General features: G+C 39.7%; 1 long non-coding RNA gene across 7 annotated transcripts in view; it reads left to right on the forward strand.

Moving 5' to 3' along the window:
- LOC143646136 (uncharacterized) overlaps positions 1-19,732 on the forward strand; it is a 76,990-nt gene that overhangs the window by 46,211 nt on the left and 11,047 nt on the right. The gene's annotated exons all lie outside the window — the stretch shown is intronic.

Below are 19,732 nucleotides of genomic sequence, written 5' to 3' on the forward strand. Positions count from 1 at the left end.
CCCTGTCTTTTGGTGACTCAGCCATTGTCCCCTTGGTTTCTTCCACTCCTAATGCCACCTGTTGACCAACTCTTCATCTGAATGTCTTGAGTCTGAATTCCCTAGGGAAGATTTGATCCCATTAGCCAGTCTCCACCCAGCCTATGCTGGTGTCCCTGTTGGACAGATTTTTAAGAATAGTTGCTGTTGCAACTATTAATTGACTTTTCTGAGTCAAGAGTACCTATATCAGGGGTTGAAATTAGACTGTTTCATAATCTAACACAGCACAGTCACCAAAATAATTTTCCAGAGACCAAAAATTCAGCCAACTGGCTATTTAAGCAGGATGTTCAAAATCCAGATGCACAAGTTTGGTAACCTTTGGAAAGTTGCCTAATCTTCCTGAAAGCCTCAGTAGCCTCCTCTATATAGTAAGGGTACAGACCGAACCTGCTTCGTGGCACCAAGCTGAGGACAGAATATAATGATTCAAGCACTTTGCACATACTTGGCACGTGGACAACATTCAATATCGTGATCATCACCACCATCATCATCATCATCAATCATCATCATGATTAACTCAAAGATTAAAAGATGTTTTTTCTGTTGTTGTGTCCTGAATATGACTCATCTGCATCAACCTTGAGACACATAGGTTAAAAGGTAGGAAAAAAACTTGAGAAATTAAAAATTTTGGAAACAGTTGCTATTTGGTCAAAGACTGCCACCAAAAGAGGGTAGAGCCATGGAAGTGACTTTCCTAAGCCACCTCCATGCTGAGCACTTAGCATTCTCTTTCAACCCCTGCCACTAATTAGACTTAGTCTAATCTAAAGTCTAAAAGTCTTGAAAAGTTCAAAGACTGTGACATTTGACCATGCATGAGGATTTTTGTAATGGATATTTTTATATGTTAGATGGCAGTTTTCTCAGCTTTCATTGAAAGAAAACCATAAAACATTCCCTGCATTTAGTAATTTAGGTAAATTTATAGCAAAGAGGTAAAAAAGTCTTCAATTTATTACTCCTGGGACTAGATGAACAATTAAATTGTATATTACTGCTGAGCATAGTTAAAATGGAAAGGACAAGGGACAGTAGCGGAATTTTCATAATCTTAAAATATGAAAGGTGGGAAATATACTCATGTGCAATCTCATAATAAAGTGCTGTGGCAAGCATTATAAATCAGACCTATACAGTTGTAGAAGTGGAATTTATACAGCCTTATGTATACAGTCTTAATGATAGGTACGTATGGCGTGAGTGAATGCCTCTTAGAGACAGTAAATGGGAGTGTTTAGCTATACAGACTCCACTTTCTGATTCAAATCCTAGCTTTGCCACTTCCTAGCTGTGTAACCTTGAACAAATTAATTAATCTCTCCAGGCCTTTCCTTATATGCATATGGATAATCAGGGTACCTATCTCATAAAGTTGTTATGAGGATTAAATGATTTAATATGTCAAGCATTTAGACAATCTCCGGCACCTAGAAAGCTTATATGTGTTAGCTGTTGTTAAATAATTGTGTTCTCATTCTCATTCTTCTAGGAGGACTAAAGTAAAGGTGAGAAGAATGATAAAAGAATTAATTTACATTAATATGGTGGAAACCACATTAGCCTCACGGGGATTAACTTTGGAAAGGAATCCAATCCCAATGAATTAGTGGGAGTCTTCCACAGCCAGCAAAAGAGTGACCTGATAGCAGAATGTTGACTTGTACTTCCTCTCTGACCAGTTAGTAATTATTGCTTGAAAGGAAGAGTTGAGAAGTTGAGGCTTGAGGACTTAAGAGAGGAGAGGAACGGAGCTGGGAGATGCTTACCCTGGGCCTGGGAGCTGGGGTGCTGCACATGCACCCCACATTTGCTTCGTCTTGTTTCTTGTAAATTCATGTACACAGCCCTGATGTTCAAAGTCAAATTCACTACTTCTGGGGGTGTTCAGAGAGGAATAATTCATTTGTCTTATTTTGGCCAGGACATAGGCATACCCGCTTCCATCAGCTGAGACCAAATGTTTAGCAAAGCAGTTAGGAAATCCTGCAGATGCTGGGCAAAGAGTCCTTCATCGTGTACAGTGGAGCCTGTTGCCTAAAATTTCCCTTTCTTTGGTGAAAACCTCTGTTGAATGATCCTGAAAAGGTATCTGCAAAGCCCTTTACTGATGCCTTTTATTTTAATCAGGAAGTAACAGTTTGATTACCCATGAAGAATTTTTTCACCGCTTCCTTCAATATTCCAAAGGGTCTTGTCTAATCTGACTTGTTCTCCCCAATAGCAATTTGTTAACAAGTGAACCCCAGGAAGTCTTGTGAATCGTCTTAGCAATGACTGATGTACATTGAAATCAATATACCAGGCATGTTGGGATACTAGTAAGACTGAAAAAGAAAGCACGTTACATGTATTATTTCACTAAGTTTTATAAGCATCCTGCAAGGTACACATTATTGTTATTCTCATTTGATGGATAAGAAAACTGTAATTTAGAAAGATGAGTAGCATTCTCAAGATTACTACTTAGAAACTGGGAAAGCTGGAATTACAGGTCTATTTGTCTCCAGAATCAGAGGTCACCAAATTTTCTTTTGCTTCCCGGAGAAAATCCCAGGACCACTGGGTTTCTTCCTTGAGATTTTATATAGACGGGAAAGTTGTTTAAAGAGCTATCACTGGCTCCTCCTCCTAGAAACCTGCAGAAAAACAGTTTCATATTTAATGAAAATGAAAGGGAATATGGAAGAGGCTGGCATCAGCTAACATTATCCTCTGAAGTCACAGTGCCCAAACAAATCCAGGATGTGGGGAATGACATAGGCAACTGTCTGCATTCCCAGAAATATCAATGTCATGAAAAATGAAAATGTGCCCATGGACAATTTTAGCTTTAAAGCGACCCAAAAGACATAACAATCCAGATAATAACAAGTGTGGGTGAGGATGTGGAGACATTAAAACCTTACTACCAGTGGGAATGTAGGATAGTGCAGCTGTTTGGAAAACAAGCTGGCAGTTCTTCAAAAAGTTAAACACAGTGTTACAGATAACCCAGCACTTCCACTTCTGGGTATCTGCTCAAGAGAAATGAAATTATATGCTCACGCAAAAACTTGTACATAAATGTTCGTAGCAGCACCATTCTCAAGAGCCGAAAGGGGGAAAAACCCCAAATGCCCAGCAGTGTGAAATAAACAGAATGTGGCATATCTATGTTTTGGAGTATTATTCAGACTTAACAAAGAAATGAAATAGTAATACATGCTAAAACTTGGATGAACCTTGAAAACAGCACGCTAACTGAAAGGAAGTCAAGTCCATATACTGTATGAAAGTTGCAGAATAGGTAAATCTACGGAGATGCAAAACAGGCTTGTGATTGGTTAAAGCTGGGGGGATGGTGGTGGAAAGAATGTGAGCTAATGGGTACAGGATTTCTCTTTGAGTCTGAACCTGAGTGTAGTGATGGTTGCACATCTCTAAGAATATACTAAAAACCATTGAATGAGATATACACTTTAAAAGTGTAAATTATGTGGGTGGATTATATTGCGATAAAGTTGTTTTAAAGATACTGTGACATATGAAACAGTTTAAAATATCCAGACACTAAGAAATAAATTAAAAAATAAATCATCCTCCCAAAAGACACAACCCAAAGCCACGTGTGAACATTGAGTGGACCCTGGGTCAAGGAAAAAAGAGTTGTAAAAAATATTTTTTGGTGGGGGCCGGCAATGGTGGCGTGCTGGCAGAGTTCTTGCCTGCCATGCTGGAGACCCAGGTTACATTCCCAGTGCCTGCCCATGTCAAAAAAAAAAAAAAAGAAAGAAAAAAAATTGGGAGAGACAATTGAAAGTAATTTAAATCTGGACTCTATATTCATAATGTTTTTTTATTTGTTTTTCTTAAGTGTGATGCTGATATTGCAGTTGTTGAGAAGAATGACTTTATTCTTGAGAAATGAATGCTAAAGTATTTCAGGGTGAGATCTCATGCTGTCTGCAACTTGCTGTCAAATTGTTCAGCCGAAAGGAAAAAACAAATGTGGATAGAAATAAAAGAAAACAATGTAATTGGAGAATCTAAGGGAAGGGCCGGTAGATATTTCATGGTACTCTTTATTTAACTTTTTCAAAGGTTTGAATATTTGCCAAATAAAATATTATGGGAAAATAATACCTAAGCCAACACCTCTTTTCTGGAATGTCAAGTGTAGAACTCATCTCATAGATCAGCAGTGGCTTTCTGAGTGTCCATCATATGCAAATGGTTTTGGGGTCTTTTTGAGACACAGCCTACTTTTTCCTTATTTCTGCTTTGTTTTTTACAGAATGCTGTCTTGGCTTAGTATACACAGACCCCTCAAGAAATATTGTTATAATTTTTTAAAGTGCAATTATATTTTAATAAGTGGCACATGTTAGATGAATGACCTTGAGCAAGTTACTTCATATTTTGTGGGTTATTAATGTCTCCATCCATGAAATACCCACTTGTGATAATAATCTCCAAGTTTTTTTCTCTTGGATGATGGTGTTTGTTTGAAGGTGCAGAAAGTTCATGCACTCTCTGGGGACGACCACGAGATGGCAGTGTTTCGGAATATGGTCTCCTTGGAAGGAAGACGTGAGATAGTATAGCTAAAGAGCTGACCAAGGTATCCATGGCTGAAGGTTAGCACATTTTGACGCCCTGTTCATTTGCCTAAAGGTTTGAAATAAAGACTTGGGAGATAGATTTTGAAAAAGACGATATGATTTGTCCATGCTATACTCCTTCCCTAAGGCTCCACTGGTTACATGGCAATAGCCCATCGGTAGTATGTTGGGGGAAAATGTAAGAAGTTGTAACTCTTGGTTTTATGCAAGTTCTTCACCTAGCACTTCTTGCTAGCCAATGACCTGCTGAATTGACTGAATTGTTTAAGAGATGCAGTCTACTTTCAACTCTCTATCTGTGCTGTGAATTCTAAAGATGCTACTAATGAAGATTCTTCCTGTCTTAGCCCAGCCATAGAATTATGCATTTGTGGGCGTTTCCATGACCCTTGAGATTATTTTAAAAATTGGCCATACATAGCCTGTAAGTACCTAATAACTGAAATGCATGATTCTAATGCTCCTGTTGCAAAAGAGACCAAGGTCATTTTCCTCCATAGTCCAGTGCAGACTCAGTAAATTCCAGAGCTGTCTAATAGAAATAAAACTTGTTGGCCCTGTAGTTATCTTTGGATCAGCTTCAAACTGAGGCAATAGATCACTGCAAATGTTTAGGAGAGTTCAGTGTTGGTGAAGCCAGACCCAAAGTTGTGAAGAGGCAAGGAGGCTGCTGTGGGATCTTCTCAGCTAGTGTGGTCTCCTGGCCTCATAAATCTGCTGTAGTCTTGTCTCCAGTGTGGGGTCTTTGGCAGGGACCCTTCTCAAAGCTGCAGGGTGAACTTGGTGTCTGGAAAAGTATCACTTAGGTGCTTTTCCTCTGACAGTGTCCTGATAAATTCTTCCCCAATAGACAGAAACTTGAGTAACTATGCTTAATGGATTATCTTTTGAGAACAGCATAACCTTTGGATTATCCAAAGCTGAATGTAGTGCAAATGTTTGTCTTTCACTTGGTGAACCCACAAACTGTATTAATCCCCAGTCCATTTATCAGATTAACTGACAAAATGGCTTCCCACCCTATAAGCATGCAGTGGAGTACCTGGAAAAACTCATGCCTGGGCTAACATCTATGAATCCAAACAATCCATAGTCTGCTTTAGAGGTTAGTTTGCTTTGTTACTTTGAAATCTTGTATTATTTTATGTTTCATATTTTCTAAAAACCCCAGGGATTAACTGTGATCTGTAGCTGAATTATTATGGGGCCTGTACTTTGCCTATAAACAACCAGAGTCAATAATTTGCTTCCCATATCACCACTGATGTGTTATCAAGACTTGATTCCTAAGATTTGCATTAATTGAAGATAATTTTTAAAAACTTTTAATTTTGAAATAATTTCAAACTTGCAGGACCATTGTAAGATGAATTCACAGCAATACAGAGAATTCCAGCACATCCCCACCCAGATACCCAGATCCACCAACTTTTTACCTTTTGCCACATAATCTTTTCCCTTAAATTGCAATATGTTATCACCCTGTAAAATAATGACTTGAAATAAAGTTTTTATAACAGATCCTATCTTTTCCAACTGTTTGTAAAACTTGCAAGTCAAGAAAGGAACAGTATAATTTAGAAATGCATTAAGCCAGTTATTTCCTGACTGGTTCCATAAATTTATCCTAGCCTTCAACACCTCTTTTGTTCAATATGCTAGAAAATTGTACCATTGTAGAACCTTAGGAGAGAAACTGGCTGGGGCATCTCATTTTGCTTTTAGAGTGATTCCAGTGTCCGGCAAGATTTAAGGATATCAGCATTAAAAAATAGCTTGTGGTAACTATGCTATCAGAAAGAAAGACGAAAAGACCACAGATTAAGTGAGAAGATGTGGTGTAAATCTTGAATGAAATGGAGTTGTTTTCATTTGAGTAGAAACTCCAAACTAAATCTTCCAACTGAGATTAGTTTGGAAACTTGCACCTGGTGCAACCTGGTACATCTTCCTCCCAGCATCCGAGCCGTGGGTCCCGCTGCTATATGACATGTTACCATCTGTTAATCTTCCTAGGATGTTAGCCACTTTAGGTTTTAGCATGCAGGGTAACTTCATGGGTCATCTTCTTTTTCTTTCTTTCACACTCGATATTTAAAGAGGTAAACCTTGGCATCTTTCCCCATAAGCAGAAGCATCACAGAGTGTGAATGGAGTCACTTTTTGAGGACTCATCCCTGTATCCCCCTCCCAAGAAAAAAACCCTCTGCTAATACAAATGTGTAACAGAGACATAAAGTGCCAGAAAACACAATGGGTGAGAGAATTTTTCCAAATGGGGTTTCCAAGAGTATGTGTTTGGATGGCATATCATTTGATCCAGCCTTGAAGGATAAGCAAGATATTACAAGGCACTTTGGGGAAGGCTGATTTTCCATCCGGAGTGGTAGTAAGAGCCTAAACGAGGAGATGGAAAACTGTATGGCAGGTTTTGATTTATTCCAGGTAGCCTGACAGTGCATGTGTGTTTGAAGGAAAACCTAGAAAGTTAGATTGGGGTTGGAGCAAGGATGGCCCAGAGTATCAGGGTGAGGCGTTTGAACTCCAGTCTTTAAGCAATAGGAGCCTACTACTGAACTCCCATAAACAGGCAAGTTGAAGTCCTAACCACTGGCCCTATGAATGTGAACATATTTGGAGATAGGATCTTTGAACATGTTATTAGTTAAGATGAGGCCAAACTGAATTAGTCTGGACCCTATAATCCAGTATGATCAGTGTCCTTTAAAGCAAAGGAAATTTGGACATAGTCAGTGAGAGAGAGAGAGAAATAGAGAGATGGTCAGGTGATGAAGGAGAGGTTGTGGTATGCCATCACACACTAAGGAATGCCATGGATTGTTGGCCACCTGCCAGACACCAGGGGAGAGGTATGGAAGGGTTTTTCACCTTTTGGAGGAAGCATGACCTTGCCATCACCTTGATTTTGAACTGCTAGCCTCCAGAAGTGTAAGACAATACATTTCCATTGTTTAAGCCAAGTAGTCCATGGTACTTGGTTACAGCAGCCCTAGAAAAACTAAGACAGAAGCACTGACAGTATTTGAAAAAGGGAGTGACATGAAACCTACTTTAATAGTCATTAATGATAAGGCATTTATTGTGTGTCAGGCAGAGGCAAGAAGGAGTCAAACAGGTGGGGATGATAATAGGGGAAGATGCAAAAAATCCTGCCAAATAAATGATAATTGTCCTTAGTAAACAAGTGAAGTCAATTATTTTACTTTCCTCCAAGCTTCTGGTAATGTCTCACCTGGGCAGAGTAAGGAAGGGTGCCACAACCCTCATTCTAAGCACAAGGCACTTCTGCCCATATATAAGTTTTCTGGAAGTGACATCACCCTGTTTGGAACATCTCCAAAGTCTGTTCTCCGTGATAACTATGACATGTCTTTCTACCCCTGCACTTTTTATTAAATACAAGGGTAAACCTACTATTTAGCCCAAAGTTTTAATGTTTCTTTAAAAAAAACCTGAAGACCAGAATAGAATGAAAATGCCGTCTCATTCAGTTTGGGAAATCTGTAGTCTCAACTCTGGGGTATCAGTTTGAATATGTGGTTTATTAAGTACATATAACAACCCAGCTTATTCTCTTGCCAAGTTTTGCATTCATGAGATACTCTGGCTAGAAGAAGGCTCTCTCAAGCTAGAAATTTTTATAACATGGGTTCTAGCTTATAATTGAATTATGATGTTATTGTGGTGCTTCAATTTATCAAATTTACATTTTTAAAGGAATCTATATCATTATAACAATACTGATGATGACATAGCCTGGATATATACAGGTCCTTTCTACCTACTAACTCATTGGGAAACATTAGGGGTAGACAAGGAGCCTAATGAATAAAATAAATTTGACACTGATAATTTCTATACCTTTCTTGAGTCACTCATGGAAAAAATAGAGAGTGCCATAACATTAATTCAGTCACTGCACAATGAACTGAAAAAGGGCTGCTGTTCATCAAGCTTGAAGTAGCAACAGCAGTTTAAGAGGAGCAACTTTAAGAATTTCTAGGTGGGCCTTATGTCATGGAGAGATAAGAAACCATATAATTGGGGTTTAGTTGGCAGGTGGCTTTAGTGGGGTCTCTGTAGAATGATTCTAGCAAGAAGAAAAGTTACATTTGTTGAGTGTCTGTTGATAGCTGTGCTTATTTCAAGAGGTGTTAAGCCTTATTATAGACCTACCTGCTAGTTATTTCTCTGCCCAGAGAGGCAGGACTGCTTACATCTTGTCCCAGGACCACTGAGTCAAGCTTATGATCCAGGTCTGCCTGATCAGGCCCCAAGGTCAGTGCCTCAAGTGACTGCTGATGGCAGTCCCCTTCAGTAACACAACTGGGTCTTTAGCTGTGGAAGAGACTGTGTCAGTCATTTCAACATTGCTTATCAGTGATGCAGAAACAACAAGGCCGTCACTCAGAAGGCATGGACACATTAAAGGCAGCCATGTTTGATCCGATTTCTCCCTGAATCCTGCTAAGATGCAGGTGGAACTTAGAGATCCGTGATAATCATAATGACAATACGTGATACCCACCAGAGTTATCATGCTACCTTTCTACAGTCAAAGAAAAAATTGCACCAGACAATGTGAAACAGGTGAGGGTGACTTTATTCAAAGTTATGTGCAACAGAGAAGAGACCATAGCCTACTATGATAGAAAGACCAGAAGGCTATCACAGTGAGGGAGAGAGTGAGCTCAACTCTGCTGAAGCCTAGGGCAGGAAAGTTTTGAAGGGCAAAGATGAGCTAATGGAAGAGGACTGAGGGTGGGGAGGTTAAACAATAGGAAGTGTACATCACATGATGTTCTTCCCTGAGTTTACTCTTTTTTTTTCAAACTTTTTTTATTTTTATGTATAACATAAATACAAAGCAAAGAAATAAAAAAGCAATAGTTTTCAAAGCACTCTTAAACAAGTGGTTACAGGACAGATCCCAGAGTTTGTAGGGGTTGTTTGAACTATGGCAATTTAAAATTTTTGATATTGGAAGGGTCTTTCACTAATATGGGGTAGGGAGATGGAACATCTGATGTTCTGGAGAGGCTGGGCTAGGTTTCAGGACTTATGTGGACCAGTGACCCATCTGGAGGTTGTAGGTTTCTGGAAAGTTACTCTAGTGCCTGGAACCCTTGTGGAATCTTATTTATTGCCCTAGGTGTTCTTTAGGATTGGCTGGAATGGTCCTGATTGGGGGTTGGCAGGATATGATAAGTAGCAAGGTCTACCTGAAGCTTGCATAAGAGCAACCTCCAGATTAGCCTCTTGACTCTACTTGAACTCTCTCTGCCACTGAAATTACACTTCTTTTCCCCTTTTTGGTCAGGATGGAATTGTTGATTCCATGGTGCCAGGGCCAGATTCTTCCCTGGGAGTCATCTCCAACGTTGCCAGGGAGACTTTCACCCCTGAATGTCATGTCCCATGTAAGGGGTAGGGCAATGATTTCACTTGCAGAATTGAGCTTAGAGAGACTGAGGCCACATCTGAGCAACAACAGAGGTCCTCCAGAAGTAACTCTTAGGCATGCCTATAGGTAGTCTAAGCTTCTCTGCTGTCTACATAAGCATCACAAGAGTAAGCCTCATGATTGAGGGCATGCTTTGGGTATCCCTAAAGTTTGACAGAATATCACGGGACTCCCTGATGGTAAGGTTTAATAGCTCCATGTTGTTTCTCCCTTTTGCCAATACTTTTTGATTATATGCTTAAAATACTCTAGGATGTTTCCAGGCATTACAATAATCTATACAGGATTAAAGGACCTCTTCCTTATTCTGTGCTCCCTGTGTTTCAATTGTTCAAATGAGCTATACAGATAGGTTGAATTAGATTATGTACTACAGAAAATTTCAGTTCCAGATCAAAAAACCTTACTGCCATTGGTCTCAAAGAGTATGTGTGGTTCTAAAATATAGACACTGTCTTCCTTACCCCGATGTTCTGAATAACTTTAACCCCAACCTGTTCAGCTTCATTCTTATCTAGTATTGGTTATACATATATAAAAAAGCCTCTCAAAATCCAGAAATAATAATCACCACTCCAGACTTAATGTGTCGGCTCTAAAAGCTTACAATCTAGGCCCCTGTTTTCTTATAAGCATTTTCTAAAGGTGAACATACCATTGTTGTTTTTTTGTTTCTGGTTTATTTTGTCTCACCAAATGTCCCACATGTTCATTACACATTACATCATTGCATGCCTCCCAGCATTTTCTTTTTGTAGCAGCACAACCTTCATTCATAAGTATACACCACTGTTCACCAATCTACTTCCCCATCACTGTATCCTTCGGCCACCTGCATTCATCGGGCATCATGTAGAAGGCCCAAAGCCTTCTATGTCCATCAACATTCTCAATTTTAGATAATTTCATTGTTCCCAAGAGCCAGAAAACCAATAAATGCACCCTAGTCAGATAGGAAATCTAAACCTTCTCTTAATTCTTGTCACCCACCCCATTATTTACCTTTGCTATTGCTGTGGTAGTGCTGATGATTTCCTTTGAACATAGCTTATACTATGCAATAGCTTTTTCCCCTTGTACCTTAGACTTAAACACTCTTCATAGAAGAATCATATTTTGAAGTAATTCTTACAAGAGCTCATTCATATTTCTAGTGTGAGTCAGTGGGACACGTAGGTCTATACAAACCCTTTCAATCTTGTTCATTTTCAATATGGTAATACTACTTCTAAACCCACTAGAGAATCACCTTCGCTCCTATTTATTCCCTTACATTGGAGTTCAACCTCATTAACTAAAGGTTCACCCATCTCTAGCTTCTATGTATCTCTACGTCCCCTATCTTCTGTATTATAAGCCTCTGATTATACCTTTATGCTGGTCATAAAAGTGGAATCATACAGTATCTAGCACTTTGTGTCTGGGTAATTTCACTCAGCATTATGTCCTCAAGTCTCATCCATCTTGTCAAAGCCAAGAGTGATGCTTTGGAAGAGTTCACATAATACATCAAAATAAAACCAAACATTCAAGGACTGTGATGTGCCATATGACATGTCCTGCTCATAGATAGGAAGGCTATCCCAAGTTGATCTACAGAGTCAAATAAAATTTACCAATCAAAATTACAATGTACTTTGGAAGATTTGGAAAAGCTAATTACCAAATTCATCTGGAAAGGAAAGAGACCCCGAATAGCTAAATGTCCTAAAAAAAGAAGAACAAAGTGGAGGATTAACACTCCATGACTTTAAAACCTATTATAAAGCCACAGTGGTCGAAACAGCATGGTACTGGCACAAAGACAGACCAATGGAATCGAATCAAGAGTGCAGAAATAGACCACCAAATCTATCGTCAACTGTTTTTTGACAAGGGCCCCAAATCCTCTGAGACTGGTACAAAATAGTCTTTTCAATAATTGGGCATGGAAGAACTAGATATCAGTAGCCAAGGGAACAAAAGAGGACCCCTGTCTTACACCCTACACAAAAATTAACTCAAAATGGATCAAACATCTAGATATAAGAACTAACACCATAAAGCTTCTAGAAGAAAATATAGGGAAACATCTTCAAGACCTAGTCATAGGAGGTAGCTTCCTAAACTTTACACCCAAAGCACAAGCAACAAAAGAAAAGACAGATAATTGGGAACTCTTCAAAATCAAATACTTCTGCACCTCAAAACATTTTGTCAAAAAGGTAAAGAGGCAGCCAATTCAATGGAGAAAATATTTGGAAAGCACATATTGGACAAAGGTTTAATTTCCTGTATATACAAAGGAATCATACAACTCAACAACAAAAGAACAAACAACCCAATTATAAAATGGGGTAAAGATATGAATAGGTATTTTCTTCTGTCTGGTTGTTCTATTTTTAGAGGAGAATGGTGCATTGAAATCTCCAACTATTATCGTTGAAACATCTGTTGTTCCCTTCAGTTTTGCCAATGTCTGTCTCATGTACTTTGGAGCTCCTTGATTGGGTGTATAGACATTTATGATTGCTCTATCTTCTTGGTGAATTGATCCTTTAATTAGTAATAGTGTCTTTCTTTGCCACTTATGATGTCTTTATATTTAAAGTCTACTTTGTCTGATATTAGTATAGCTACTCCTGCTTTCTTTTGGTTACAACTTGCATGGAAAATCTTTTTCCATCCTTTCACTTTCAATCTATTTGTATCCTTGTGTCTAAGATGAGTCTCTTGTAAGCAGCATATAGCTGCATTATGTTCCTTAATCCATTCTTCCAATTTGTATCTTTTAATTGGTAAATTTAGTCCATTAACATTCAACGTTATTACTGAAAAAGCGTTTCTTGATTCCACTGTCTTAACTTTTTAAATTTTATTTGTCAAATCTGTATATTATCTTCCCTCTTTCTTTTTGTATTCTTTAAATTACCCTTAGTGGTACTCTTCAATTCTGTGCCCTCCTCTAGACTTCCCTCTCCTGTCTTTTTTTTTTTTTTTTTCAGCCAGCAGAACTCCTTTTAGTATTTCTTGTAGGGTTGGTCTCTTGTTGACAAATTCTTTCAAGACATCTTTGTCTGTGAAATCTTTAATCTCTCCCTCAATTTTGAAGGACAATTTGGCTGGGTACAGAATTCTTGGCTGGAAGTCTTTCTCTTTCAGGATCTTGAATATATCATACCACTGCCTTCTTGCCTCTAGGGTGCTAGTTGAGTAGTCTGAACTCAGTCTCATCTGATTTCCCTTGTATGTAGTAGATTGTTTTTCTCTTGCCATTTTCAGGATTTTCTGCTTCTCTTCAACATTTGACAGACTGATTAGTATGTGCCTATTTGGCACATACTAATTAATTATTAAATAGGGAAGGCCTATTTGGATTTATTCTGTTTGGAGTTCTTTGGGCTTCTTTGACTTATATATTTATGTCCTGTATAAGGGTTGGGAAGTTTTCCCCCATTATATCCTCAACTACTCTTCCTAGCCCTTTACTCCTCTCTTCTCCTTCTGGGACACCAACGATTCTTATATTTGTGTGCTTTGTTTTGTCTATAATTTCCCTGAGTTCCCATTCAGTTTTTTCCATCTTTTTTGCCACTTAGCCACTTTTTTTTCACTTGCCACTTTGAAGTCAGTTATTCTGTCCTCTATATCACTTATTCTTTCTTCTCTCTCTTCAAATCTGGTGTGGCATGCCTCTACTATGTTTTTTATTTGGTCAACAGAGTCTTTAATCTCTGTGATTTCCACTATTTTTCCATTTATTCTTTCAAATTCCTCTTTATGCTCTTCTATTGTCTTCTTGATTTCCTTTATGTCATTTATTATCCCACTTATTTTATTAAGTATAGTTGTATGAACATCTTTGATTTGGTGTTCCAACAGCTGTGTCTCCTCTTTGTTTTAATTTGGTCATTAGGTGGGACTATATCTGCCTGCATTGTGATATGCTTAGTGATCTTCTGCTGTCTTTATTGCATGTAAATATCTTGATTGATTTACTTTGAGAGTTGATTTCTTTCAGCAGTCTAAGGCCTTGTGTTTGCGAAATGGTTATATAGCAGGGAGAAGGGCATGGAGCGGAGCACGCAGTATGGTGATTTGTTTCAGGGCAGGTATGGGCAGAGGTTGAGAATTAGAAGCTGATGCTTATGAATGTGGGTGCCCAGCAGCCAGGGAAGATGTAGCTGTGCAGGTGCACGGGCCTGGGGCATAACTGTGGGGTGCACTGGTCTAAGGCATGGGGCCCTTCGTGCGCACGCATAGAGCTGTGGCAGCAGGTCAGCATTAAGCCTTCATGTATTGGGGGCAGATGTGACCCGGCTGTGCAGGTTGCACTTTCCCAGAGCTGGGAAGTGAGGCTGAAGGCCGTGTGCATGTGCGGTTCTAGGACTGCTGTAAAGTGCAGTTCCCAGAGCTGAATGACGTGATTGGGGACCTGTGTGCATGTGTGGGCCTGGGAGTGCTGTAAACGGATGTGCTGAGCTCAGGGAGGGCGGGATGAAGCTGTGCGACATGATGGGCTGGAGGTGGGGGTAGCCTAGGTATGGAGGTTAGTGGCTGCAACTTTTATGTGCTGGCAACAGCCTGCAGGGAACAGTGAGGGGGAGGTAGTGCTTGGGAGGTGTGCAGGAGAGGTGGGTTGGGCTGTACTTGGGGTGGGCATATGGGACTGTATGTGCACTGGAGGCTGATGGGGTGGGGGTGCTTGGAGCGTGGGAAATGGGAGAGAGTGTTGGAGTTCAGGTGCGTGGGGCTGAGTTTACTCTTGAAGCAAGTGGAACACTTTCTATCTTGATTCTTGGATATGACTGTTTAGGAGAATGTCTACAGTTTAGTCAAGCTAAGAAGATGTTAAGGCCATCTTGGTCAGTAGCAAAAGGATGGGGGATTTCTTGACCTACAGTTTCCCAGGGTCACAGGGTTCATGTAAAATTCAACATTGTCACTACCCGGTAACTCAAAGGGAGAGTCACATAGTCATGATCTACAAAAATGCAACATCAGCATATTTAAAACTTTTCTTGCCTTGGTAATGTAAAAATATCTACACATGGGACAGGAAAAATTCAGAAATGTAGAAACAGGGCCAAGATTTCAGATATTTGCTCCAACAGCCAATGATCTGAAATGGCTAATGTAATAGCTTATGAGCATTTCATATGTATTCCCATAGGAGACTTCTAGGAGTCACAGACCCATTCCATTGCAGTGCTCTCTCATCTGGTCAGTTCAAAAAGTTCCTTTTGGTCTTCCCCACAGATGGAGAGGTTGGCCAGAGAGAAGTTTTAATGCTCATGAGCAAAGACAAATAGTTTCCAATATTTCTCAGCTCATAGCACCCTCTCATCTCCTTGCCCAAGGTTTCCTTTTACTTCAAGGATAAGATGATGCATAAGTTAATTTTGGTAATGTCTGTGGTTTTATCGAAGAAGAAGGAGAAGCAGAAGTTGCTCATCCAAGAGCACCACAGAAAACAAATGTCTAGCCAAGAGTGGAATGGTTATATCCAGAGACTCCACCTTCCTTGTTCTGCTTACCTTATGCACTAATTTTGCAGAACAGATTCTCTCCGTTCCATCTCCCTTTTGGCTTTAATGCTTATTTTTCTTTTTCTCCTTAGGAATATTTCCATGAAAACTGCATCTTTGTTTCTTGAAAGTTTATTTTCCTCTTTTGTTCTGAGGAATATATTCCCTTTGAGAAGAGTGACTTTTGTCTCTAAGTCCTGCAGGATGGGTCCATGCCGTGACAACCCAGGTCATTTTCCAGGAAAATATTTCAAAACTAACATCAACAGAAGGCTCTGAGTTATGTAAGAAAAAAAAGATAAGCTTTCAGTTTAATTGGAATCTAGGCTATGCATGAATAATAACTTTTGCTGTAAATTCTTTGTTAATAAATTGGACTTTCTCTAGTATTAAAGAACTGGCAAGTCATGTAAGCAAATATTTCCCACAATGGAACTTTTTTCACTGTTAGTTCTAAGCTTGCTAAGAGTACTGATTTTTTTTTGGGGGGGGGCGGGTGGAGTGGGTGGTGCTTTTTTTCATTCAAAGGCAGTAGAGTGAGCATTAGAATTCCATTTAGTTTTGCAATAACTTTGATCATTCAGCAAAATGGTAGTAGTCTTAGACCTGGAGGTGACATTTGCCAATTCACAGGAAACATCTGCTCTTACTTCCTCTCCTCCCCTTTCCTGTGCACTGATTTACCCTTTAATCTCTTTATTGGAAAAGGGTCATTTGATAATGAGATAGAATCAAGAACTGGTGGGTGAGAAACAGCACTTCTAGAAGAGACTTGTGTGTGGGATTCAATAGAGAGATAAGGGATTCTCCTTTGACACGGGCTTAAGGAACAGCTCTTTCTCTGAGAAAAAAATAGTTCTGTCTTCAGAGCACTGCTAGAATGAGTAACTGTCCTTGAGCTCAAGTGAACTGCCTCCCTAGTGGTGTGTATCTGTATGTGATAGAGAGTGACGGCAAGTGATGTTTCGAAATGGAAAACTAACTTGAACTTGCAATGAAGTGAAATAATAAAGGAAAACCAATGTAAACAAATGAACCTTTTCTGCTTTGTTTTTCAGAAAGTCCAGAATGATGCTTCCTTGTGGTTTTAACTTTTCTCTAAAAAATGCTTAAAAATGAACTATCGGCATATCACCCAGGTCCTTACAAACATAGATTTGAACTTGGCTAGATTGGACTTGGCCCTTGTCCTAATTGTCTCAACCATTTTGAAGAACACCATATATTTCAACTTGTGGGAAAACTCCCATTAATGAAAACAAAAGTGGTAATTGAACAGTCTCAGCAGCTTTGCTGCCATCAGACCCCTGGACTCGTCCTTGTTTATGAACCACAATAGCCATTGCTTATAACTGAGCCTTTTCGACCTATTTTTCCACTTCCTCTTGTTCTCCATGTACCTTATAATTAGTGTACTGGTTTGAAATGATGTGTGTGACCTAGAAAAGCCATGTTTTAATCCTAATCCCATTTTGTAAAGGCAGCTGTTTTTTCTAATCCCTATTCAGTATTGTATGTTTGAAAATGTAATTAGATCATCTCCTTGGAGATGTGATATAATCAAGAGTTAATTAAACTCTTGGATTAAACAAGTTTAATCCAGTTAAACTGGATTAGGTAGAGGTGTGTCTCCACCCATTTGGGTGGGTCTTGATTAGTTTCTGAAGTTCTATAAAAGAGGAAACATTTTGGAGAATGAGAGAGATTCAGAGAGAGCAGAGCAGAATAACATAGCCACAAGAAGCAGAGTCCATCAGCAAGCAACCTTTGGAGTTGAGGAAGGAAAATGCCTCCTGGGGAGCTTCATGAAACAGGAAGCCAGGAAAAGAAGCTAGCAGATGACACCATACTTGTCATGTGTCCTTCCAGATGAGGGAGGAACCCTGACCGTGTTTACCATGTGCCTTTGTAGATGAGAGAGAAACTCTGACTGTATTTGCCTGTGCCCTTCCACTTGAGAAAGAAACCCTGAACTTCATCGGTCTTCTTGACCCAAGGTATCTTTCCCTGGATGCCTTAGATTGGACATTTCTATAGACTTGCTTTAATTGGGACATTTTCTTGGCCTTAGAATGCTAAACTATCAACTTACTAAATTCCCCTTTTTAAAAGACATATCGTTTCCAATATATTGCATTCTGGCAGCTAGCAATCTAGAACAATTACTTTAGGGTTACTAATATTTGACATAAAGTCTTTCTTAAGTTTCATTATTACACCAGATAATTGAAGGGTCAAATACATTGCTTAGATGCAAAACATACACTGAAGGGCAGGCATTTCAGTGGCTACTTTCCATCAGGACCTTCACTATCACACTGGTCTCAGAGCAGGATGCCCTCCACCTTGAGGTGATTGGATTGGCGTGTGCATATGTATCTTGGTTTGCCAGTGCTGCTATAACAAGTACCAGAGAGAAGTTCGCTTAGACAACAGGAATTTATTGTCTCAAGATTCTGAGGGCCAGAATTCTGAAATCCAAGTACTGGCTGGGCCGTGCTTCTTCTGAAGCTGTAGGGTTCTGGGGGTGGCTTGCCGGCGATCTGTAACTCAATCTCTGCCTCCATCACATGGCCATCTGTCTCCTCCTGTAATCTCCTCTCCCCTGTATCCAATTTTCCTCTGCTTATGAGGACTCCAATTATCTTGGATCAGTGCACACCCTGATTCAGTCTGGCCTCATTTTGACTAATCACATCTTCAAAGATCCTATTTCCAAATAAGATCACATTTACTTGGCCTTTGGATAAGACCTGAACATGGCTTTTGGGAGAACATGATTTAATCCATGAGTGTGTGTGTGTGTGCGTGTGTGTGTGTGTGCACATGCACGTGTATGAATACCTGCACAAATTGTGCTGGCAGCAAAGTGTCCAAGTAGCTCAGCAGGGACAGGAGGGCTGATCATGGCCCAGGACTGGGAAGAGTGTGAAGTGTGAAAACAAAAGGGTGCAAAACTTAGAGGCACTACTTTCTATGGTCATGCAAACATGGGGTTGGCCCCTGAAGATGAGTGGCTCCTTAAATGCTGTCTCCCAGGTGCCTGTCTCCTTCACTCTAGCCCCAGACAGCTGTGGATTCTCCAGTGGGTAGGGATGGGGGATGGAGAAATTACTGCTTGCAATTTTAGCGCTCCCAACATAATCCTAAATACAATTAATTATAATTGCATTATTCAGAAATGAGTTTTTAAGATTTATAAGACATGGATTCATTGAAAGTGACATGGTTTATTAATGAGACTTGTGTTTAATGTTTTCTGATGAAAATATTCCTTCAAACTTGCCAACATATCTTTTTGTCTGTATGCATACACTTGTGTATTGATAGGTTTACATTTGAGACCCTCCATTACTGTGAAGCTTGAGAGAGAAGCCCTTTCACCCCTCACTACTCTGCAAAGGTTCAGGATAGAAAGGATATAGCTGGCAACAGTTATGGGCTAAGCCAGTGCTGAAAAATAAACACACAATCTCAACAAATTCTTGCTGAAGAGGTGCTGCAGAGAAACTGAAACCATGGGTGCTTTAGTTTCCTAGGCTGCTTAAAGCAGATACTATGAAATGGCCTGCCTTAAACAATGGGAATTTGTTGGTTTACAACCTTACAGGTTTGAGGCTGAGAAAAATGTCCAAGAAACCAAGGCAATGCTTTCTTCCCTACGACCAGCTGCCGGCGATTCTTGACATCTGTCACATAGCAAGACACATGGTGACATCTGCTAGCCTCTCCCTTTTCTTCTGGGTTGTGCTTGCTGCTTTCAGCTTATTGCTCTAAAGCTTTCTCTCTCTGCATTCATTCCATTTATAAAGGACTCCAGTAAAAGGATTAAGACTCATCCTGTATGAGGTGTGTTGCATCTTAACTGAAGCAGGTTCATCAAAAGATCTTCTTTACGATGGGTTTATGTCTACATAAATGGATTAATTTTAAGAACATGTTTTTTCTGGGGTACATACAAATTCAATCCACCACAGTGGGTGAAAACTAAGAACAAGAAGCAAAAGGAGCCCCCAGACTGAGCTTAGCCTCAAGGTGAAAATTGACCAAGGCACTCACCCTGAGAAACAGGGACCTTCAAATCAGCT

The sequence above is a fragment of the Tamandua tetradactyla genome, chromosome 9 (assembly GCF_023851605.1).
Source record: "Tamandua tetradactyla isolate mTamTet1 chromosome 9, mTamTet1.pri, whole genome shotgun sequence".
In the NCBI taxonomy this organism is placed as follows: domain Eukaryota; kingdom Metazoa; phylum Chordata; class Mammalia; order Pilosa; family Myrmecophagidae; genus Tamandua; species Tamandua tetradactyla.